The sequence below is a fragment of the Hydractinia symbiolongicarpus genome, chromosome 2 (genome assembly GCF_029227915.1).
Source record: "Hydractinia symbiolongicarpus strain clone_291-10 chromosome 2, HSymV2.1, whole genome shotgun sequence".
In the NCBI taxonomy this organism is placed as follows: Eukaryota; Metazoa; Cnidaria; class Hydrozoa; order Anthoathecata; family Hydractiniidae; genus Hydractinia; species Hydractinia symbiolongicarpus.
Genome location: NC_079876.1, coordinates 16,037,723 through 16,062,604, shown reverse-complemented (window position 1 = coordinate 16,062,604; position 24,882 = coordinate 16,037,723). Strand labels below are relative to the sequence as shown.

At 34.7% G+C, this 24,882-nt stretch overlaps 1 long non-coding RNA gene across 1 annotated transcript; it reads left to right on the top strand.

Moving 5' to 3' along the window:
* Positions 1-16,528: 16,528 nt before the first annotated feature.
* LOC130629662 (uncharacterized) lies at positions 16,529-24,114 on the top strand. The gene is made up of 4 exons (XR_008982000.1): positions 16,529-16,996; positions 18,856-20,339; positions 23,735-23,804; positions 23,952-24,114. It is a non-coding gene; the product is annotated as an uncharacterized LOC130629662 (long non-coding RNA).
* Positions 24,115-24,882: the final 768 nt, after the last annotated feature.

The following is a 24,882-nucleotide window of genomic DNA, read 5'->3' as shown; positions in this document are numbered from 1 at the left end:
TCTGTGTCGCGAACTAGCGATGCTTCAGACTTTACTCCTCTCGATCTACGAATACAAAGTAGCTTTCATCTCAGCACATTGAAACTTTATTCAGTTCTCAGCCAATTTTTCGTGATACTCAGTGATTCATTTCGCTTTTCAGCAATCGAACAAGACAGTTTGTTGTAAACCGTAGCACATTCTCGAGACACCCTTCCAAAATACGTGAAGATTAGGGGAGTGAATTATCCTTGATAAACAGTATTGAGTCTCGCATTATACGTTCTTATTTTAGTTGACTCATTGGTTTTGTAGCATGCTTTCAGATCACGGTTCAGGTGCATTTTGGCCGTTGGGTTAAAAACTTTCACATCAAAAAAAGCCATTTGCTCTCTGATCTAAAATCCTCTAGCAGCTACGTCTACTCGTGTCTCGTCAGTAGTTATGGTTGATGAAGAAAACTGTTCACCAGCGATTTCCTGTAATACGGGCTCTATTCTCACGTCCTTGAAACATTCCTGAAGTAGTTCGGCAGTGAAGTCTCGGATTTTGTTGTGTCGTAATGTTATGAGACAACCTTTTGGACAGAATAGCGCGTGTTTAATTGTAAAAGAAACACCACAAACACATCTGGATGGTAATCGCTTTAGCAGGATGCAGTATCATATGAATAAACTGTCCCAAAATGATTGTTTATCCAAAACGAATCCATGTTCTCTAATTGGCAAGGCATTCAACCAACTCGAAGCACCAGTTTCCAAAGAAGCCTCGAGCGCTCTTACTTTTAGTTTAGTTTAGTTGGTCAAAGACTTTTTATTGATGTTAACGTCATTTCACAAGTCTTCCTCTTTATGTTTTAATTTCATTTTTTCGCTTCTTCAATACGTCCTCTATTAATTCGTCATTATTATCGTCTTGACATTTCACTTTCTCAACCATTTTACTTGTCAGGGGCCTAGAATTGCTGTACTCAGTGACGCAACGTTTGGACGGATCAAATATTGCTAATCCTCCATATTTAACTGGAAGAGAGAGTAATAATCTCTACCAGTCGTTGCAAACATATCCATTCAATATCCATGTACGAAGACAGCGTAAGCAGCATGCGGATAAGCTTCTCCAATTTTAGACAACGTTTCCACTTCTAAAATCCGGTTTTTCACTCTCTCTTCCACATATTTACGTTTGAAAGCTTCACTACCAACAGAAAATGGAAACTACTTAAAAAAAAAGCTTTACTGTCAACTAAAGTTTTAAGTGCACTGTAATGGCTTCATTAATTTAATATAGGATACTAGTCTATAAAAGCCCGTGGAGAAATCCACTTAGGCAAAAGGTCAATAAAAAGAGAGTTATCAGGGATTAAAAATTTTGCTGACGTCAGCAAAAACCCGTCAAAACCTTAAAAAAATTTTTTAGGAATTTGTATACCTGTTGCCTTCATCGTATAGATCTTGAAACGCTGATCAAGAAAATGTATAGGACCATGCGTCTTTGACAAATGGTTGCAGATATATTAGGGTTTTTTGATGACATCATCAACCCGCCTATTCCGAAACGCATTTGGGGACCTAGGTTGGGGAAAATTACCCAAATTGGTCCTAGGTGGTCCCTAGTTACCCACGCAGTGAAAAATCATTGACGTTACGACCTTGTTTCCAAGTTATTTGGCATCTTTCCTTTTGGTAAAATTTTCATCGAGGTAATCCAAAAAAGGAAAACACCCCACTTTTCCTTTTTTGGATTACCTCGATGAAAATTTTAACATTTTCTACTATTTTTATTTTCAAACAAATTTTTTGCTGCCGCAATTTTTAGTTCTTACATAAAGAACTTTTAATGCAAATGAAATGATTATAAATTTATTCTCAGGAATAAACTTTTGCGAGATTGCTTCAGAATTTCCAACATAAGTAGGACTCGAAGTACTTGAAACTTGTAAAAGCATATGCTCCTAAAGTTGGATGAAATATAGTTAATTAACAACATTTATAAATACACGTTTTTTTACCGCGTCTTATTCCACGAGATATAAAATAGAATAGCCTATCGTTGAGCGTTAGTAGGAAACACCAATTTATATTTTTATGGGAAAATAAGTGTTTAGCAGTGTGACAGTATTTAGTTAGCTATAGCTATATATATACTTTCCAGACGAAGCTGTGAATTCCACCTGGCTTACTAAAAAACAATTCCCTACAGCATAAATAAATATTTGCATAGCATGCAGTAACTTTTAGCTAGCTCACTAGTAGAAAAGTAACGTTTGCTAGCTAAAGACCATTTCCCTTCAGCCTCCTGGCTAGTTATTGGGCCACATGTGTGCGGCACTAAAAGTTAGCTATCTAAAGAATAGTCAAATACTAACAGTGAATGTTGGAACGGAAGGCCGAAGCGTTGTTTGAATTTTGATGACCTTAGCAACCCATCCACACACACAAAAAAAGTTGGTTTCACGTTGCCTCCATTTTGTAGAGCTTAAACTGCTGATCAAAAATTATGTATATGATCATGTGGTTTTGGTGGGCGCTTAATCAGATTTTGGGGTTTATTATTTCGCTGAAGTCAGCAATCGGCCGTCAAAACCGAAAAAACATATTTTTTAGAAATATGTATACCTGTTGCCTTCATCGTATAGATCTTGAAACGCTGATCCTGAAAATGTATAGGATCATATACTTTTGACAAACGCTTGCAGAGATATTAGGGTGTAAAGGGTTTTTGATGACGTCATCAACCCATTCATTCCAAAACGGATTTGGGGACCCAGGTTTGGGAAACTTACCCAAATTGGTCCTAAGTGGTCCCTAGTTACCCAAACGATGAAAATCATTGACGTTACCACCTCGTTTCCAAGTTATTTGAGCTCAAAGTTTTAAGTTTTTTTTTGTTTTGTTTTTTTTGTTTTAATCATGTATAATTTTCTTTTTCATCAACCTGTCTACAACAAAAAACACAAAAGTACATAGACGTTATATGTGGAAAGATAACAAAGAAACATATAAAAGTAAACATTGACGCAACTTGGTAATGATTTAACAGTTCAACTTATTCACAAACCAATCTGCTTTCAAACGACACAATGTTTACGTCTGTGTCGCGAACTAGCGATGCTTCAGACTTTACTCCTCTCGATCTACGAATACAAAGTAGCTTTCATCTCAGCACATTGAAACTTTATTCAGTTCTCAGCCAATTTTTCGTGATACTCAGTGATTCATTTCGCTTTTCAGCAATCGAACAAGACAGTTTGTTGTAAACCGTAGCACATTCTCGAGACACCCTTCCAAAATACGTGAAGATTAGGGGAGTGAATTATCCTTGATAAACAGTATTGAGTCTCGCATTATACGTTCTTATTTTAGTTGACTCATTGGTTTTGTAGCATGCTTTCAGATCACGGTTCAGGTGCATTTTGGCCGTTGGGTTAAAAACTTTCACATAAAAAAAAGCCATTTGCTCTCTGATCTAAAATCCTCTAGCAGCTACGTCTACTCGTGTCTCGTCAGTAGTTATGGTTGATGAAGAAAACTGTTCACCAGCGATTTCCTGTAATACGGGCTCTATTCTCACGTCCTTGAAACATTCCTGAAGTAGTTCGGCAGTGAAGTCTCGGATTTTGTTGTGTCGTAATGTTATGAGACAACCTTTTGGACAGAATAGCGCGTGTTTAATTGTAAAAGAAACACCACAAACACATCTGGATGGTAATCGCTTTAGCAGGATGCAGTATCATATGAATAAACTGTCCCAAAATGATTGTTTATCCAAAACGAATCCATGTTCTCTAATTGGCAAGGCATTCAACCAACTCGAAGCACCAGTTTCCAAAGAAGCCTCGAGCGCTCTTACTTTTAGTTTAGTTTAGTTGGTCAAAGACTTTTTATTGATGTTAACGTCATTTCACAAGTCTTCCTCTTTATGTTTTAATTTCATTTTTTCGCTTCTTCAATACGTCCTCTATTAATTCGTCATTATTATCGTCTTGACATTTCACTTTCTCAACCATTTTACTTGTCAGGGGCCTAGAATTGCTGTACTCAGTGACGCAACGTTTGGACGGATCAAATATTGCTAATCCTCCATATTTAACTGGAAGAGAGAGTAATAATCTCTACCAGTCGTTGCAAACATATCCATTCAATATCCATGTACGAAGACAGCGTAAGCAGCATGCGGATAAGCTTCTCCAATTTTAGACAACGTTTCCACTTCTAAAATCCGGTTTTTCACTCTCTCTTCCACATATTTACGTTTGAAAGCTTCACTACCAACAGAAAATGGAAACTACTTAAAAAAAAAGCTTTACTGTCAACTAAAGTTTTAAGTGCACTGTAATGGCTTCATTAATTTAATATAGGATACTAGTCTATAAAAGCCCGTGGAGAAATCCACTTAGGCAAAAGGTCAATAAAAAGAGAGTTATCAGGGATTAAAAATTTTGCTGACGTCAGCAAAAACCCGTCAAAACCTTAAAAAAATTTTTTAGGAATTTGTATACCTGTTGCCTTCATCGTATAGATCTTGAAACGCTGATCAAGAAAATGTATAGGACCATGCGTCTTTGACAAATGGTTGCAGATATATTAGGGTTTTTTGATGACATCATCAACCCGCCTATTCCGAAACGCATTTGGGGACCTAGGTTGGGGAAAATTACCCAAATTGGTCCTAGGTGGTCCCTAGTTACCCACGCAGTGAAAAATCATTGACGTTACGACCTTGTTTCCAAGTTATTTGGCATCTTTCCTTTTGGTAAAATTTTCATCGAGGTAATCCAAAAAAGGAAAACACCCCACTTTTCCTTTTTTGGATTACCTCGATGAAAATTTTAACATTTTCTACTATTTTTATTTTCAAACAAATTTTTTGCTGCCGCAATTTTTAGTTCTTACATAAAGAACTTTTAATGCAAATGAAATGATTATAAATTTATTCTCAGGAATAAACTTTTGCGAGATTGCTTCAGAATTTCCAACATAAGTAGGACTCGAAGTACTTGAAACTTGTAAAAGCATATGCTCCTAAAGTTGGATGAAATATAGTTAATTAACAACATTTATAAATACACGTTTTTTTACCGCGTCTTATTCCACGAGATATAAAATAGAATAGCCTATCGTTGAGCGTTAGTAGGAAACACCAATTTATATTTTTATGGGAAAATAAGTGTTTAGCAGTGTGACAGTATTTAGTTAGCTATAGCTATATATATACTTTCCAGACGAAGCTGTGAATTCCACCTGGCTTACTAAAAAACAATTCCCTACAGCATAAATAAATATTTGCATAGCATGCAGTAACTTTTAGCTAGCTCACTAGTAGAAAAGTAACGTTTGCTAGCTAAAGACCATTTCCCTTCAGCCTCCTGGCTAGTTATTGGGCCACATGTGTGCGGCACTAAAAGTTAGCTATCTAAAGAATAGTCAAATACTAACAGTGAATGTTGGAACGGAAGGCCGAAGCGTTGTTTGAATTTTGATGACCTTAGCAACCCATCCACACACACAAAAAAAGTTGGTTTCACGTTGCCTCCATTTTGTAGAGCTTAAACTGCTGATCAAAAATTATGTATATGATCATGTGGTTTTGGTGGGCGCTTAATCAGATTTTGGGGTTTATTATTTCGCTGAAGTCAGCAATCGGCCGTCAAAACCGAAAAAACATATTTTTTAGAAATATGTATACCTGTTGCCTTCATCGTATAGATCTTGAAACGCTGATCCTGAAAATGTATAGGATCATATACTTTTGACAAACGCTTGCAGAGATATTAGGGTGTAAAGGGTTTTTGATGACGTCATCAACCCATTCATTCCAAAACGGATTTGGGGACCCAGGTTTGGGAAACTTACCCAAATTGGTCCTAAGTGGTCCCTAGTTACCCAAACGATGAAAATCATTGACGTTACCACCTCGTTTCCAAGTTATTTGAGCTCAAAGTTTTAAGTTTTTTTTTGTTTTGTTTTTTTTGTTTTAATCATGTATAATTTTCTTTTTCATCAACCTGTCTACAACAAAAAACACAAAAGTACATAGACGTTATATGTGGAAAGATAACAAAGAAACATATAAAAGTAAACATTGACGCAACTTGGTAATGATTTAACAGTTCAACTTATTCACAAACCAATCTGCTTTCAAACGGCACAATGTTTACGTCTGTGTCGCGAACTAGCGATGCTTCAGACTTTACTCCTCTCGATCTACGAATACAAAGTAGCTTTCATCTCAGCACATTGAAACTTTATTCAGTTCTCAGCCAATTTTTCGTGATACTCAGTGATTCATTTCGCTTTTCAGCAATCGAACAAGACAGTTTGTTGTAAACCGTAGCACATTCTCGAGACACCCTTCCAAAATACGTGAAGATTAGGGGAGTGAATTATCCTTGATAAACAGTATTGAGTCTCGCATTATACGTTCTTATTTTAGTTGACTCATGGGTTTTGTAGCATGCTTTCAGATCACGGTTCAGGTGCATTTTGGCCGTTGGGTTAAAAACTTTCACATCAAAAAAAGCCATTTGCTCTCTGATCTAAAATCCTCTAGCAGCTACGTCTACTCGTGTCTCGTCAGTAGTTATGGTTGATGAAGAAAACTGTTCACCAGCGATTTCCTGTAATACGGGCTCTATTCTCACGTCCTTGAAACATTCCTGAAGTAGTTCGGCAGTGAAGTCTCGGATTTTGTTGTGTCGTAATGTTATGAGACAACCTTTTGGACAGAATAGCGCGTGTTTAATTGTAAAAGAAACACCACAAACACATCTGGATGGTAATCGCTTTAGCAGGATGCAGTATCATATGAATAAACTGTCCCAAAATGATTGTTTATCCAAAACGAATCCATGTTCTCTAATTGGCAAGGCATTCAACCAACTCGAAGCACCAGTTTCCAAAGAAGCCTCGAGCGCTCTTACTTTTAGTTTAGTTTAGTTGGTCAAAGACTTTTTATTGATGTTAACGTCATTTCACAAGTCTTCCTCTTTATGTTTTAATTTCATTTTTTCGCTTCTTCAATACGTCCTCTATTAATTCGTCATTATTATCGTCTTGACATTTCACTTTCTCAACCATTTTACTTGTCAGGGGCCTAGAATTGCTGTACTCAGTGACGCAACGTTTGGACGGATCAAATATTGCTAATCCTCCATATTTAACTGGAAGAGAGAGTAATAATCTCTACCAGTCGTTGCAAACATATCCATTCAATATCCATGTACGAAGACAGCGTAAGCAGCATGCGGATAAGCTTCTCCAATTTTAGACAACGTTTCCACTTCTAAAATCCGGTTTTTCACTCTCTCTTCCACATATTTACGTTTGAAAGCTTCACTACCAACAGAAAATGGAAACTACTTAAAAAAAAAGCTTTACTGTCAACTAAAGTTTTAAGTGCACTGTAATGGCTTCATTAATTTAATATAGGATACTAGTCTATAAAAGCCCGTGGAGAAATCCACTTAGGCAAAAGGTCAATAAAAAGAGAGTTATCAGGGATTAAAAATTTTGCTGACGTCAGCAAAAACCCGTCAAAACCTTAAAAAATTTTTTTAGGAATTTGTATACCTGTTGCCTTCATCGTATAGATCTTGAAACGCTGATCAAGAAAATGTATAGGACCATGCGTCTTTGACAAATGGTTGCAGATATATTAGGGTTTTTTGATGACATCATCAACCCGCCTATTCCGAAACGCATTTGGGGACCTAGGTTGGGGAAAATTACCCAAATTGGTCCTAGGTGGTCCCTAGTTACCCACGCAGTGAAAAATCATTGACGTTACGACCTTGTTTCCAAGTTATTTGGCATCTTTCCTTTTGGTAAAATTTTCATCGAGGTAATCCAAAAAAGGAAAACACCCCACTTTTCCTTTTTTGGATTACCTCGATGAAAATTTTAACATTTTCTACTATTTTTATTTTCAAACAAATTTTTTGCTGCCGCAATTTTTAGTTCTTACATAAAGAACTTTTAATGCAAATGAAATGATTATAAATTTATTCTCAGGAATAAACTTTTGCGAGATTGCTTCAGAATTTCCAACATAAGTAGGACTCGAAGTACTTGAAACTTGTAAAAGCATATGCTCCTAAAGTTGGATGAAATATAGTTAATTAACAACATTTATAAATACACGTTTTTTTACCGCGTCTTATTCCACGAGATATAAAATAGAATAGCCTATCGTTGAGCGTTAGTAGGAAACACCAATTTATATTTTTATGGGAAAATAAGTGTTTAGCAGTGTGACAGTATTTAGTTAGCTATAGCTATATATATACTTTCCAGACGAAGCTGTGAATTCCACCTGGCTTACTAAAAAACAATTCCCTACAGCATAAATAAATATTTGCATAGCATGCAGTAACTTTTAGCTAGCTCACTAGTAGAAAAGTAACGTTTGCTAGCTAAAGACCATTTCCCTTCAGCCTCCTGGCTAGTTATTGGGCCACATGTGTGCGGCACTAAAAGTTAGCTATCTAAAGAATAGTCAAATACTAACAGTGAATGTTGGAACGGAAGGCCGAAGCGTTGTTTGAATTTTGATGACCTTAGCAACCCATCCACACACACAAAAAAAGTTGGTTTCACGTTGCCTCCATTTTGTAGAGCTTAAACTGCTGATCAAAAATTATGTATATGATCATGTGGTTTTGGTGGGCGCTTAATCAGATTTTGGGGTTTATTATTTCGCTGAAGTCAGCAATCGGCCGTCAAAACCGAAAAAACATATTTTTTAGAAATATGTATACCTGTTGCCTTCATCGTATAGATCTTGAAACGCTGATCCTGAAAATGTATAGGATCATATACTTTTGACAAACGCTTGCAGAGATATTAGGGTGTAAAGGGTTTTTGATGACGTCATCAACCCATTCATTCCAAAACGGATTTGGGGACCCAGGTTTGGGAAACTTACCCAAATTGGTCCTAAGTGGTCCCTAGTTACCCAAACGATGAAAATCATTGACGTTACCACCTCGTTTCCAAGTTATTTGAGCTCAAAGTTTTAAGTTTTTTTTTGTTTTGTTTTTTTTGTTTTAATCATGTATAATTTTCTTTTTCATCAACCTGTCTACAACAAAAAACACAAAAGTACATAGACGTTATATGTGGAAAGATAACAAAGAAACATATAAAAGTAAACATTGACGCAACTTGGTAATGATTTAACAGTTCAACTTATTCACAAACCAATCTGCTTTCAAACGGCACAATGTTTACGTCTGTGTCGCGAACTAGCGATGCTTCAGACTTTACTCCTCTCGATCTACGAATACAAAGTAGCTTTCATCTCAGCACATTGAAACTTTATTCAGTTCTCAGCCAATTTTTCGTGATACTCAGTGATTCATTTCGCTTTTCAGCAATCGAACAAGACAGTTTGTTGTAAACCGTAGCACATTCTCGAGACACCCTTCCAAAATACGTGAAGATTAGGGGAGTGAATTATCCTTGATAAACAGTATTGAGTCTCGCATTATACGTTCTTATTTTAGTTGACTCATGGGTTTTGTAGCATGCTTTCAGATCACGGTTCAGGTGCATTTTGGCCGTTGGGTTAAAAACTTTCACATCAAAAAAAGCCATTTGCTCTCTGATCTAAAATCCTCTAGCAGCTACGTCTACTCGTGTCTCGTCAGTAGTTATGGTTGATGAAGAAAACTGTTCACCAGCGATTTCCTGTAATACGGGCTCTATTCTCACGTCCTTGAAACATTCCTGAAGTAGTTCGGCAGTGAAGTCTCGGATTTTGTTGTGTCGTAATGTTATGAGACAACCTTTTGGACAGAATAGCGCGTGTTTAATTGTAAAAGAAACACCACAAACACATCTGGATGGTAATCGCTTTAGCAGGATGCAGTATCATATGAATAAACTGTCCCAAAATGATTGTTTATCCAAAACGAATCCATGTTCTCTAATTGGCAAGGCATTCAACCAACTCGAAGCACCAGTTTCCAAAGAAGCCTCGAGCGCTCTTACTTTTAGTTTAGTTTAGTTGGTCAAAGACTTTTTATTGATGTTAACGTCATTTCACAAGTCTTCCTCTTTATGTTTTAATTTCATTTTTTCGCTTCTTCAATACGTCCTCTATTAATTCGTCATTATTATCGTCTTGACATTTCACTTTCTCAACCATTTTACTTGTCAGGGGCCTAGAATTGCTGTACTCAGTGACGCAACGTTTGGACGGATCAAATATTGCTAATCCTCCATATTTAACTGGAAGAGAGAGTAATAATCTCTACCAGTCGTTGCAAACATATCCATTCAATATCCATGTACGAAGACAGCGTAAGCAGCATGCGGATAAGCTTCTCCAATTTTAGACAACGTTTCCACTTCTAAAATCCGGTTTTTCACTCTCTCTTCCACATATTTACGTTTGAAAGCTTCACTACCAACAGAAAATGGAAACTACTTAAAAAAAAAGCTTTACTGTCAACTAAAGTTTTAAGTGCACTGTAATGGCTTCATTAATTTAATATAGGATACTAGTCTATAAAAGCCCGTGGAGAAATCCACTTAGGCAAAAGGTCAATAAAAAGAGAGTTATCAGGGATTAAAAATTTTGCTGACGTCAGCAAAAACCCGTCAAAACCTTAAAAAAATTTTTTAGGAATTTGTATACCTGTTGCCTTCATCGTATAGATCTTGAAACGCTGATCAAGAAAATGTATAGGACCATGCGTCTTTGACAAATGGTTGCAGATATATTAGTGTTTTTTGATGACATCATCAACCCGCCTATTCCGAAACGCATTTGGGGACCTAGGTTGGGGAAAATTACCCAAATTGGTCCTAGGTGGTCCCTAGTTACCCACGCAGTGAAAAATCATTGACGTTACGACCTTGTTTCCAAGTTATTTGGCATCAAATTTTAAGTGCCATGTAATGGCTTCATTAATTTAATATAGGATATTGACGTTAAACTAGTGTTATTGACGTCGCGCCGTAACGTCATAAAGTCTAACATTTAAGACATAAGTTTTTCGGCGACTTCCAAGAAAATTTCGGCGATATTAAAGGAAAATGAGGATATCCACTATGACCGTCACATACACTTCTTATTATTATAAGAGATTCATGTTAAAGTAGTATTATTGACGTCGCGCCGTAACGTCAGAAAATTAAGGTTTTCAGACAACTTTTTCGACGACATCAAAGGAAAATGAACACATCCACTTTGCCTGTTACAGACTGACACACACACACACACACAGTCTCCGTATTATTATAGCTAGCCCTTGATATCTGCTCTAAATTCAGTCAAGACATAATCAAAGGGAGCGCATTTTGATCCTTCGTCCCTCCCACCGCCATCTTTGTTTACATTTTTAAATGCTAAATACAATCTTTCACGGAAATACATAAAACTCCTATAATAGGCCAATCAGAATCCATCACGCAAGTCTACTTTTGAGGTTTATCTCAAAGAGCTCTGGGGACGAGAATGCTTTTTCGCTAATATACAAATTTCAACCGTAATAATTATAATATTTCGGCTACCTAGCTATAGGGACCAAAAGGGATATTTGTTTGATTTTGAATTAACCTAGCTAACATACATCCAATAGTTGTGATTCAGCTGGCTCCAAGCAACAGATTTATACAAACCTTCTTCAAACACCCTTTACTCGGTTTCCCAATTACCTCGTCAACAAGAACCCATTAGGTTCTCTATTAAAAAATCTTTATGCGTGCAGTTCTTAACAAACGGACTCCTATACTTTACATGAATACTTTAACATAAATACTTTTTTCCGCTAATCAAGGTTCCAAAATTAAAGAAAATTGATAGGTAGTTAGCGAGTGCCTTGTTGGCTCTTCCTTGTTTTGATTTTGTTTTTCTAGGGTTTAAATTCACGATTTATTATTTCTTTCTGAGTGTGTAATGTGTATATTTACTAGCAAATTATAGTAATACTCTAAAATACCTCCAGAATTGGCGTATATATATGGTTGTAAAAGGAGGCCTCATCCGTCTTTTTTTTTTAAATATGCTACTAGCTACTAAAGTTAATTTTGTTTTAGGCGGCGATAGCGGAAAAAGAAGTGAGTAATTTACCTCTGCTGAAATTCCTTTTTCTTAAAAAATTATGAGAATGTGATAATTTTGAAAGAAAATATATCGACTAAAATACTTCAGTTGTGTAAGGTCCCTAGTATATCTCGCAGTCGTAGAGAAAACCATGAAGTTGTAATAATAGTCCGTGTTAACTGGGATATTTGAAATTATTACCCGGTAAAAGGGCGGCATCAATATTTCCAAAAACCGCCCAATGTCATTGGTTAGAACTTACGTCATAGCGGACAGTATTCCATGGTATTGCCCGCTACCATAGCAACCAAGTTTAAATATGGTAGCATTAAATGTAAATAAACACGAAAAACGGTAAACAAAAAAGCGAAACAGAAGTAAAACTTACTTTTATCTTTTAAAGAATTCTATGTTGTAGCTACACAATAAAACCTGTAATGCTTACACGATATTCGATTTAAAAAAAATATATTTTTAGTTCGAATGTACGTTCCATATGGGAATAGTTTCTATAAAGACATGATTTCTACATCTTGCTTATAATGTTATATTTTTGTCGCAAAATGCAGTGGCCGGATAATAATCCATATAATAACTGTTTATTTCGGGCAATACCTTCAAATATTGAATGGTTGCTATTGTCGCGTACTGCCTTCGCAAGCTTGGGCAATACTAAACTTTTAACACGGTTGCTATTGTCCGCTATGACGTAAGTTGTAACCAATGACATGCCGCCCTTTTACCTGGGCAATAAAGCTATATATGGAACTTTCCTGTCATTTGTAGTTATATTTGGATGTTCAGTGTGATATTTAAGATGATTTAAGTTGTTTTTTTTTGTCCTCAGTGATCATACACTTTCCCCTGCCATTAGCTTGACTTTCGTGTAAGTCACTAGTCGAAAACCAACAACCGTTGCAAAGAGGCTACTTTAAACACTCGACGACAGCATGTTGAATAAACAGTGGTACTCTGTAATTTGACAAATTATTAGTATTATCCCTATTGTTTTTGTTTGATTTTTTATATTTTCAAATATCTATACGCCAATAAGATGAACACTACTGTGTTACCTAAATTAGACCAAAGCTAAGTTGTTTATTTTTGAGCTTCTAAGATTATCTTTAATTTTGTAGGGACGACAATATTTCTAATTGGGAATTTTTAACATCGATCTGCGTGTGGCGTGGTGGAATGCAGAGGCAAGGGGGGTTGCGGGATTCCTTCAATTTCGTATCCTGATGCTATAATATGCACCAATCATTGCTCCCCATGTTAGGATATATATAACTTGCCTCAGAGGTCCTGCAGTGTTTAATACTGGCTCTAATATTCCTTGACGGTGTTCTTGTAAGTCGAAATATCGAAGTTTTTTTCGTGCATTCTTATCACCCTAATTTTTTAAAAAATGTTGCAGATAAAACATTTTAAATGAAACAAAAAAATACCAATACACCAATTTATAACGAAACAATTACATTTCCCGTTGTGAAAACCGGCGTATAAAAAAAATTCCGACGAAATAGAATCTCTTTTTTAGGCGATGTTTTATAGAACTGGGGTGTTGCACTAACTAATCGTTCATAATCTACACTTTGTGCTAAAGATGCATGAAGTATAAACTAGTATATAAATAACTAGCTGTATTACACTTACGTTTAGAAAGCGTTATACTATTTGACAGCCTGAGCACTAATGAGAGGGTGGAAGGGAAGCGGAAAAGAAAATGAGATAAAAGACGTGCTGAATTACCTCCTTTCTTTTACTGCGTAATATTATAATAGCAAGTGGTAACAAAATATGAAATGTCGTGCATCTTTGTTTTGTTTAATAACTTTTTGTGTCTAGTAGCATGATTCGGACAAATACGATTTTACACGTTTTTATAAATGTAGTTTATATCTTATGTAATTTTGGAGATATCGTAGATATATATTACGTTAATTATGCTGAACTTTATTAAGTGCACAATTTGTCAAGGCTGTTATTGGTCGAAAAGTAAAAAGGACATATATAAAATCACTACTTTGTCCAGAAAGTGTTTAAAATTTAGAACGATATCTTTTTTATTTGTACTTACTATTGTTTTGGTAGTGTTGAAGTGTTTTGTTTTCTTTCTATTTTGCTTATTTACATAGGTTTATTACTTTTTTATTCTACTAAACATTTTTTACAATTACTTGGCAGAAATATTTCATAGTCCTAAAGGTTCTGGACTGATGTGCAGCTCTGCTAACATTGCTTAAGAGCACAATGTATATATGTTAGAAATCAGATTATATTTGTATCAGTTATTTTTCTGTTTATGTCTTTCTCTATGAAGTATTAACGAAAGTTCAAGAGACTGGAGAAAGTGATTTGTTATAATGAATGCTGGAGTTATCAACTGTATTGTTAACAGGCTCCAGAATAATCTGAGGCGTTTTGTACGTTGAATGACTTGGGACTGGGTCAATTTTAGCAAAAAATGGGAATATAAAAATATCTTTTTCTCTCCGTACTTTCAGAAATGTTAACAACATGTATGAGCTGGTCCTACCTCCACCATGTTTTATAACCAGAAACGCCGCCCAAGATTGTAGGTTTGGCATAGTCATGACTATTGATTGAGCGTTGTTCAAGTCAGTTCAGCCAGTTTTAATATCAATTCTCTAGTTAACTGACGTCAAAGATTAAATCTTTTTAAAACAAAATTAAGCCTGCAAAGGAATAGCGGCCGAGTGGCTTATTTCAATGCTAAGAAAGCAGAAAGGTTTAAAGCCAGTCAACTTTCAGGAACAAAAAATTTTAAAAACAAAATAATTAGCAGATATTTAATCAAATTTCAGTATTTTTATTGCTCCTTTCCAATTTGTTTGATTTTCAGTGGAAATCCACCTTAACGGAAATGGTTTTTATATTCTTATGTGGTTAAGTTTTTCTGTGATTGGTTAATATGCACGAAATATACTACGGAAAGACGAGTGTAATTTGCACCTATTTTTCAATTCCATACTCCAAAAAGGTTACACTTTATAATTTGCTGAATATCGAGCAAAATGACAATTTGTAGAGAAATTCATTCCAAAATTTTTTACTCAAATAAAAAATTATTTTTATAAAACAGACATAAACGTTCGCAGTAATAAGAAACACAGGTCAAACTTTTTTTTTATTTTCTTCACTTAAAATGAAGTATGATGTGACATGACAGACATGTTTTTATTATTTATTTTTACTCTAATGTTGACTAGAAGCAATTTAAAATTTCAATGGTTATGATGTCATAGTTGCGTTAGGCTATACTCATAGTTAGTATGTAGGTCAGATTAAACAAAATTCAGTAAACCTAACAGATTATTGGAAACTTTGATATGTTACCCTGAGGCATATTTATACATAATAAATTGATAACATACATGTGAAAATAGAAACCTCTGTTCTCCTATAAAGAGCCTTTGAGACTCCTATAGTGAGATTTTTTAGTTCACAAATAAACACCTTAAAAGAGACCTACGTTTATCAAGATCTACGTTTAGATTCAGGATCTTTTTAAGACCATTCGCGCTTTTGTTCTCCCTTTTTATTAACTCATTTTTAGGGGATTACCGTAACATAGCCCTGTAATCCATCATCAACCCCGCGCACACGATCCCCGAAATGTAAAGAAATGTCATGAACCGTAATGATTAAATATTTGGATTGAAACATTTAATAACTTATGAAATATTTATAGCCATTATTTTGCTAAGGGCTGACTTTCTTTTAGGGCTCATTTTGAGAGCGCGCTACAATGAAATTGATTACCCTAAGTAAATAATTAACGTTAGCGTCAGAAAAATTTTACACAAACAGAAAAACCTCTTCAAAATTTGTTATTGTTAACCTGACATATCCAACTTCAAGAAATAACCAGGAAGGAGATCTGGAAATAAAAAAGAAAAGTTATTTTTTCTAAAAATAATAAATTAGAGTTTTTAACTCTAAATTTAAGTTTCTAATTTTAATACTTTTTTAATTGCGATAGCGCGATGGTTTCGGCTCAGCTCTACGGCATTCAAAAGTCACATTAATACAGTTATTTTAAGATAACAAGTGCTATCTTAAGATAACTCTATCAATGTAATTTTGGAATGCGTGGATATTCACATTAATGTCCTAATTGTAAGATAACTAGAGTTATTTTAAGATAACATATTAATGTAATAATTATATCTTTATGTTTTTAAAGTTCGTTACGTTAATATCCCTGAAGAAAGTAATTTTTTTCTAATAAAAGTTTCTAAAAACAATGAAAGTTCAGTCTTTCTTCGCGCATATGTGTATATGAACGTTGCTTAGGGTGCCGGTACGTAAAGTAGCTCGCAAAACAACAGTCTACATGAATTTCCGGCCGTATTGACATTTATTTTGATACGTCATTTGTATTGTCCTTGTGGTGTCGCGTATGTGCTCTGCTGTAGAGACGCTCTGCGGTGGAGAACAAGATGCATTTTGTTAGTTTTGTGTTGTGATGTAATGTCCCCACGGTCATTTACGGCAGGAAAAAAAGTGTGCGCATGCGCCATTATTTGTTATCAAATTTTCTGCCGCAAGCGATTCATAATGGCCACCATCGCACGTGCTTCTAATTTCCCTTAAAAACAAATGTTTTTTGAGCCTCTGCGGTAGAGATCATCCCCTAAAAGGATTTTATTTTAGTAGAGCAGGCCTTGGACTATACAAAAACTCTAGATTCGACTACCCGAACACTTTAACTTTTGTTGGGAGGAGACAGAAAGAATAGCAATGTTTTGATTATAAAATTTTATAAGTTGGTGGAAAATGAAGATATTTGCTTTCCAACGCAAAGTCATGCTTTAAGACATGTTTTTCCTGAAAGCTGATAGCCTGTTTTATCAAATAAAACCAGTGGTTTGTGGCTGCCACTTTTTTTCTGAAAGAAATTGGTCCTCGGAAATGACCTTTCACAAGACTTCATAAATCGGTAAATATCATTATTTTAAATGAGAATTGCGCACTCAATAAGATAAATATAAGCAATAAACCAGTGTTAGATGTGAAAAATGTTGCTTGTGGCTACCCCCCTAACTTTTCAGTCAGGGTAAACACTTAATTAGGCGATGGTAGGCTAATTAGGGCATACCACCTATTTACGCGACTCATTGTAGCCTAGTTAGACCATATGTAACCTAGTTAAGACATTGCAATATTCAATGGCTTTTCACACATTCCTAAGAAAAAATAGCAAAAACACTTTGTTCAGAATGGATAGTGTATGCAACCATGATTCCAAAATTGTCACTCGTGCCTTGATATGCTCGCGCAAGTAAGAATTATGTTAAAATGAAATATTACATGTCGCCTATTTAGGTGACGATAGTAAAATACGCAATAATTTAATGAAGATATTCTTTCACAAAAAACGCAAAAAAAAAATTTTTTTTAAGATGGATGTGGTAACAATTTGTTTTGTAACGTTTCTTTTTTATTTATCCTGTTTTAGCAACGTTAAAATCTTAGTCAAACAATACCACATTTTCATCCCCCATATTTTTTTTCCTGTGGCTGAAATCCATTATTTAAAACAACAAATATTGCCACACAAGGTTTGGGCCATAAGTTGCCAATGCGCAATGCAAATAACACGATAATTGGTCAAAATTGTCTGCGATTTGATTCACATAAAAATTGTAGTGCGAAACGCAATGATTTCGACGTATTTACAACAGAAAGTTTTCGTTCGCCTAGTTAGACTACGGTTAGCGCAATTAAACTACATCATGTCGCCTAACTAAATGACTCGCCTAATTAGGTCATGTCGTCTAATTAGGTGTTTACCCTGACTGTTTCACAGTCACCCAAAAGGGGTTAGGGTTTATTAATAGTTCTGCTAAAAATAATTTTTCATAGCGAAGGTTTGTTTGTTAATGAAAAATCTCATACAAAAAGAAATCGATAATATTTTTCTATAATATGTATATAATTAACAAAACAACAAGTAACACTAAACCAGAGATGCTCCTGTGCATTTATTTGGACAGCATATCTGTTCGTACCCTGGAAAAAATTTTTGACTTATATAATTGAGGCTTATGCCGAGTTTGTGGTGTCTGATAAATCATGAAAAATTTATGTTTATCTCGCCGGAAAAAAGTCAGGGGTTTCACAGGAATATGTTAAACATTAACTCACATGTCTGTACATTTTTATGCACACTTTGCTATCATTTTACATGCTTTTTTATGAGAGCCTCAGGTTTTTTTAAAAGATAAGAGCTTTTTGTAGGCCCCGCCATCTGCTCAATCATTGTTTTCCAAACCTAGAATCACCCAGAACCAGCTGGAATCAGTCAGAATGACCCCTAGGTCATTCTGACTGATTCCAGACCAAATTAACACGAACAGTCACTTGAAAAAAATATAAACAACTAGGAAAAAACGCTGGTGTAAATACTGCGTTAATAATTGGCTCCGTATCGAACGTGTATTCCATAGACTTTAAAGGGAAAGACTCATGTTAGGTAGAAGACCTTCCAAGCCAACATTAAGAAATTGAAAAGGAGGACATTTAGTAAGAAGTTGGGAATTATGAAACTTTTTTTGTACAAAAAAATACATTTTATAATTGAGACTTGAAAAAGAAACTTTTTGTTTTCGGGAAGTCGGCTGTACGAGGTTTGTACCCGGGGTCCATTGAATGTGACGGCTGGTCTGTTAAATTATTAAATTATAAAAGATTGAAAATGATTGCCACACATTGGACATGCATGCGTTTTCGTGGTTTTGGGTGGTTCTGGGTGATTCTGGTAGCTTATATTGTATTTTCTGTTTTTTCACATTTTAGGGCACCAGTCCCAAATTGTTCTATGATACAAAACATGTTGGCACGATTTCATTGAAGTAATTTTGACCCAATAATTCACAATTTCAAGCGTCATTCAAACTTGATTTGCATGTGAAGATTTGTTGACAGAAGCGGTTAAAAAAATGATGGAACAATGATGAAACAGAAGATCTTGCTGATTTGCTCGATTACCACTTTTTGTTGGATGCGTTTGAAATAAGAATATATTCGTGAAATCCAGATTATGAATTGAAATAAAAAATACTTGTAATAGCCTAATTTGTAAAGTATTTTTATATAATTCAGATTGACTTTCGTGGTGAAAAATCTCACAATTAGGGAATGGTCTAGGCTAAAATGTCTGTGTAAATGGTTAGCTTTTTCGTTTAACATATATATAGCTATATAACTGTACAATTTTTTTCATTTGCAATCATTTGCTAGTCTAACAACAACAACAATAATGATAAATATTTAAAGTGTTTCTAGCCCAGAAAATCACAAAAACCTATTGTTAGTGGATTATTTCCATTGGGGTCCACTGAGTCTGAGTGAAGCTAGCTTTCTTACATTTACGTTTAGTTTTAGCAGGCTTCTAGATAGAGAAAACTAATCAAGACCAACCTTAGAGCTAGCTAAGGTTACAGATCAGATGAATTATTTTTTTTGTCTTTTAAAATTTAATTTTAGTAGTATAATATCGTTTGTTCTTTGTTTATTAGCGTCTATTTTACATTTCTAATAGTTGTCAACCATTTTTTTTTTGTGAAAACGAAAGTGAAATGTATGGTGTAGAAAAGCTCAAAATTTTAGTAGTAAAAAAAGTGGCAGCTACTACCTAATACGATAGAACGGTCGATAAGGGATACATGCAAACAGGAAAAGTAATTTTTAGGCAAAACCTTGCGTCAGAATGTTGTACAAGAGTGCTCCTGTACTGGTAAATTGTGAACTAGCCATCCGGGCTTTTGTGGACCTTGCCGTCTGTTTAGGCTGCCCCGGGTAGCAACCAAAGGCGAAATAGTAGTCTATGGTCATCCTTCTTTAGTTTTAAAAGAAAAAAATGTTAAATTTTCTTTTATTGGGCAACTAAAACAAGATAATAGAGAGTGAGGTCAATATCGATGACGTCATAATCTTATGCCGTAGGCGCTTTTTATAAAAAAAATTTTTGGCGCATGCGCACACTTTTTTTCCTTAAAATCGCGGTTTTGAATGACCGTGTCCCGTGTTAATTATGTAAAGAGAATAATTGTAAATTTGGTACTATTTTTAGTAAATTTTCTGCACATCTTGCACATCTTGTTTCTGTGCATTCAGTCTTCAACATGTAATGACAGAGTCGAACAAACATTTTTGTAATAAATTCGCTGTTGAGTGAAATTTTTCTTTCATACATCACAGGAGTTATCCTGTATCTCAGCATCTGTTGTATTTGTTTTCTCTCACTTGTAGTTGGCTTGGCTTACGCCACTATATTTCTAGTAAGTGTTTATTTCTTATTATATTTTATGTCATCTTACATGTGTAATTTGTTGCTTAAATTTCGTCTTGTAATTTTATTGTTTAGCGAGTAAAAATAGTTAAGTCAGTTGAAATCGTGTAAGCACCTACACTAGCCGATAAGGCCCGTAGAAAAATCTACTTAGTGAATACACAAAAAAATTTTTTTTTGAATTTGTTTCCCCGTCGCCTTTATTGAGTAGAGCTTAACCCTATTCGGTCCGGGGGGGAGGATTCCGCCCCCCCCCCCCCTGACGGTTTTTTTTAATAACTCCTGATTGCTTTCTTATATGGCTATGATACTTACTGAGTTTCAACATTTATCTATTAGACTCCTGCACGCTAAATTTGTAGGTTCCATTCCTTTCAGAAGCTTTGATATTGGCCATTACTAGAAACTACCCCTAAAATCTCTATGAAATCCTTATAAGGGGGAAAATATAATAACTCCTGTTAGGATTATCCTTAGAACTTGAAACTTGCAACACAACTTTGTTTCATCAAGAAGAATCATTTTGAATTATTTTGACACGTGACTAATCCGATTTCCCGATTTTGTCGGATATTACCCGAAAATCGAAAAAAACGGATTTTCGGGCAATTTTTGGCAATTTTTTATCCGATCCATGTAAAAACCGGAAGATATGTTAAACAAAATTTATTTAGCTTTCAGAAACTTCAAGCAGAATGTAAAAATTCTAGAACAAAAGTAACTATATTTTAAGCAGATAGTGGCATTTTTAACAATGTTCAAGCTTCTGATGACGTCACAGAAAATGTGCTGACGCAAGCAAAAATTTATTGCCGCCATTTTGTTCCTTTTATGACGTACTATAAGTGTGCCAAGTTTGATTCAATTTGAGCAATTCTATAAAAAGTTATTGAGGGGGGCGGAATCCGCCCCCCCCCCCCGGTCATAGTATGTTCGAAAAACCCCGGACCGAATAGGGTTAAAACGATGCTGAAAATAAATGTATACAGTATTCTCTTCAATTAGCGGACACTGCACTGGCCGGTCCATGCACTGGCTGTTTTCTGGTCAAAGTCTTATAAAAAACTTTCTAATTAGTTAATTAGTTAATTTTTAATTAACGGACACTCTGATGAGCGGACAATTTTTTTTGCACGAAATGGCAACTATAGGCTTTTTTTCTCTCCAATTAGCATACAATCCAAAAAATTAGGGATCAGCATTTAATTTTAAATATGTATTTTAAACACTTTGAAACTTTACAGGAAAAGTCGGCTTTTACAGTCTCAATTTTCTTCGCAACCCAGTCAATCAATTTTTGCTGTCCATAAAACTTATACACAACTGGTATTTCCAGACCATATCCACCTCCACGACTAACTCTCTTTCCACAAACTTAAGCTGTAATCGAATGTGTGTCCCACAATGCTTTCGTTTTGTAAAGAATCAGTTCTTATTATTGCTATTGCATTTCTGTCCACCTCGTTAGATGGCTCATGCCTGAATTGTAACAGCTCCCTGTACTAGTACTCATTCCAATCCTTTTCGATGAGTATGGGTATGTTGACCTCAATGGCTATGTTGAAAGACAGTTTGAGCGTTAAAGTGCAGTGATTAGTGCAGATATACGTTATACTAAACTCTGTTGAGTTGTTATAGAAAGAAGTTGTTGCCAGTTGGATCACTTAAACCATGTCACACATCATGGCGGAGCGCTTTATTCAGATGTACTGTACCCTCTACCTGATTATATATTTTAAAATCTTGCAAGTAGCGGTGAAAAAAGCACGAAATAACTACACCATATTAAAACCTTTTCCAGCAGGATTAGCCACCTAACATTTTCTATTTTGCAAAAACACGATGGCTCAAGACACATAAAAAATAGTCCGTTAATTATAAACCCAACATACATTTTAAAAATCAGGAAACATTTTTTTGTTTTTTTAAGAAAAAAATACAGAATTTATGTCAATATTTCTTTGTGTATCAAAGCTACATTGGCCAAACATGCGTTTCCTACTGATCACAGTGTTTATATTACGTGAATTATGTTTAGCATGGGTAAAATTCATGGTATTGTTGTTTAAAAAAAATTTGTCAAATTAAGTCCACTTGAGATATTTGAAGTAAGTCTGTCTACAAAAAACAGTTATTCACATTAATTAGTCAGCTCAAAATATATCTGCAAACTAATGACAGACGATGTGACATCCACAAAAAAATAGGCCACATGGAATTTAATTCATGTGAAACATAATTCAGTGGTTCTATATTGTTATCCATTAACATCTTAGCTTTAGCTGATTAACTGTACAGAGTCAAGCATAGTATTCCAATATTCCCGCATATACTTAATAAAAATCATACTATATATCACAAAACTTTGTTAAAATTTAATTGGAATGGAGTTCTCTAATAGTCTGGATGTAATACAATTTTCTCAATGAATGTGTAGTCTACAAAGTCTGTTTATTTCTATTTGTCTTTTTGTGACTATGTCAACAGAATTGAAAACATTGTTTGGATTTTTATAAAGCAATAAGGAAAAAAGAATCAACAAGCATGTGCAGTTAGTGAGTGACATACATCGCTACTTTTTGGCCACAATTGGCCAGTGTCAGTGTTGCAAGTGTTTAATTGTGCGTCAAAACCAATACATATGTGTTCAGGCTGAAAATATAATCAACAAATCACCAAGCTCAAAAAATACCGTCAATTAAGAAACTTTATGAAATTCCTGAAACTTGTACTTGGAAAGAGCAATTGCCTTTAAAAATTCTGGACCTATTTGTATTTATGAAAACGGCACACAGTTATAACCAATGGTATAAAGGCACTAGTACTAGTGGAACAAATACTCCACATAAATCTTTTTCTTTTTACTTAAGCCTAAAAAACAGCAAAAATGCATATAAAAAAATTTGTTCAATTAAGAACAACGAGTTTCCATTCATTACTATCTGCATGCATAAATAGATGGGTTTTTTTATTTATATATTTCCAGCATTAAAAAATAATTATTTGAGGAAACTTCTTAAATGTTTCCATTCATTACTAATGTTTTTATATTTCTTATTTTTGCAAGATTAAAAAATAATTATTTGAGGAAACTTCTTAAATGTTTCCATTCATTACTATTTGTACATATATAAATGTTTTTATATTTTTTATTTTTGCAACGTTAAAAATAATTATTTGAGGAAACTTCTTAAATGTTTGTTAATTTTCACACAACTGTTTAAAAAGTTATGTAGATTTTTACTTTGGACTAAAACGATCTTTTACTTTATGTATTTATTGTACATAAAGCAGAGAACAGTGTCCTTCTAGGGTTATTAAGAAATATTTTCGTTATATTTACGTTATTTTTTGCTTTGCTAAATTTTATTTTTGGTAATATAGAACGGACAGCCAATTACTGATATGAAAAATCGTAAGAATAATATCAAACGAAGATCCATACAATGTGAATGTAAGTCCTTGCTTTTTTATTGCTTTAGCTTTTTTAAATATAAATATGCGAACACATCTTTTTAGAATACTATTAGACCTCTATGTATTGTCTGCAAATTCCGGAGAATTGCTTTAATATTTTATTGTTTTGTATTTTGTTTTTTAGTGAAGAAACTGGTTACATTACAACGAACGAGTGAATGATTAGTTAAAAACAGTCTAAGAAATGTATGGATGCTGAGTCGTTTACGACACATGTAAAAAAGTGCGCCAAATATAATTTTTTTAAAAAAATCTGCCGAATTTATGTCGTTGATAGCAAGCATAAACTGTGTATTTGCTTTCGCCTCTTGAAAATTTTAGCGAATGTGTGCATGAGAGTTCTGTAACCATGGAACCAATATACGTCTTCTGTGTCTTTAACAGAACACTGTGTAGTAAAAATAAATATAAGAATTGCGTCAATGCTGTGGCGGTTTCATGCGCTGTTAGTAAAAGTATGGATGCTGTTTCTAACAAAACATTATAATCAATGCAAAAGGTTATGTCGTTTTGCATATAGCCTAACAAATTTATAGATGCTCGGGAACTGCAATCTTTCTAAAAAGAGTATGAATGCCATGTCAAGCAAAAACTATGCAAGCTATGCTGTGGAAATCATTGCAGGAAATATAAGGTCGTGTTCCTATAAGTTTTTAAAAAGATGATCGATTTAGTGCAGCTCTGTCGGTAGAGCGTTTAAAACATCTCCTCTACTTGAGATTATAAGTTCAATATCCCCCCCATTGTCTAGTTAGTTTGACATTTCATAGAACCTTTTGTAGCAATGGGAGCTAAACACTGGAAACCTGGTCCATCCTGAAAACCATTGACCACAAACCACATTAAATATAAATCACCATCAGCAGTTTGAGGCAGAATTGCAAGAGAATTTACATACTGGATGGTTCTTTTGTTATGAACGTTTTTTTGCAGTAACTATAATGACCAGGGTGTCTTTTTATATCACTACCTGTACACATGATAGAGCTTAAAAGTACTGCCAAACTCTTTTTCCATGTATTGGAATAAAATTTTAGTGTTGATCATGTTGTTGT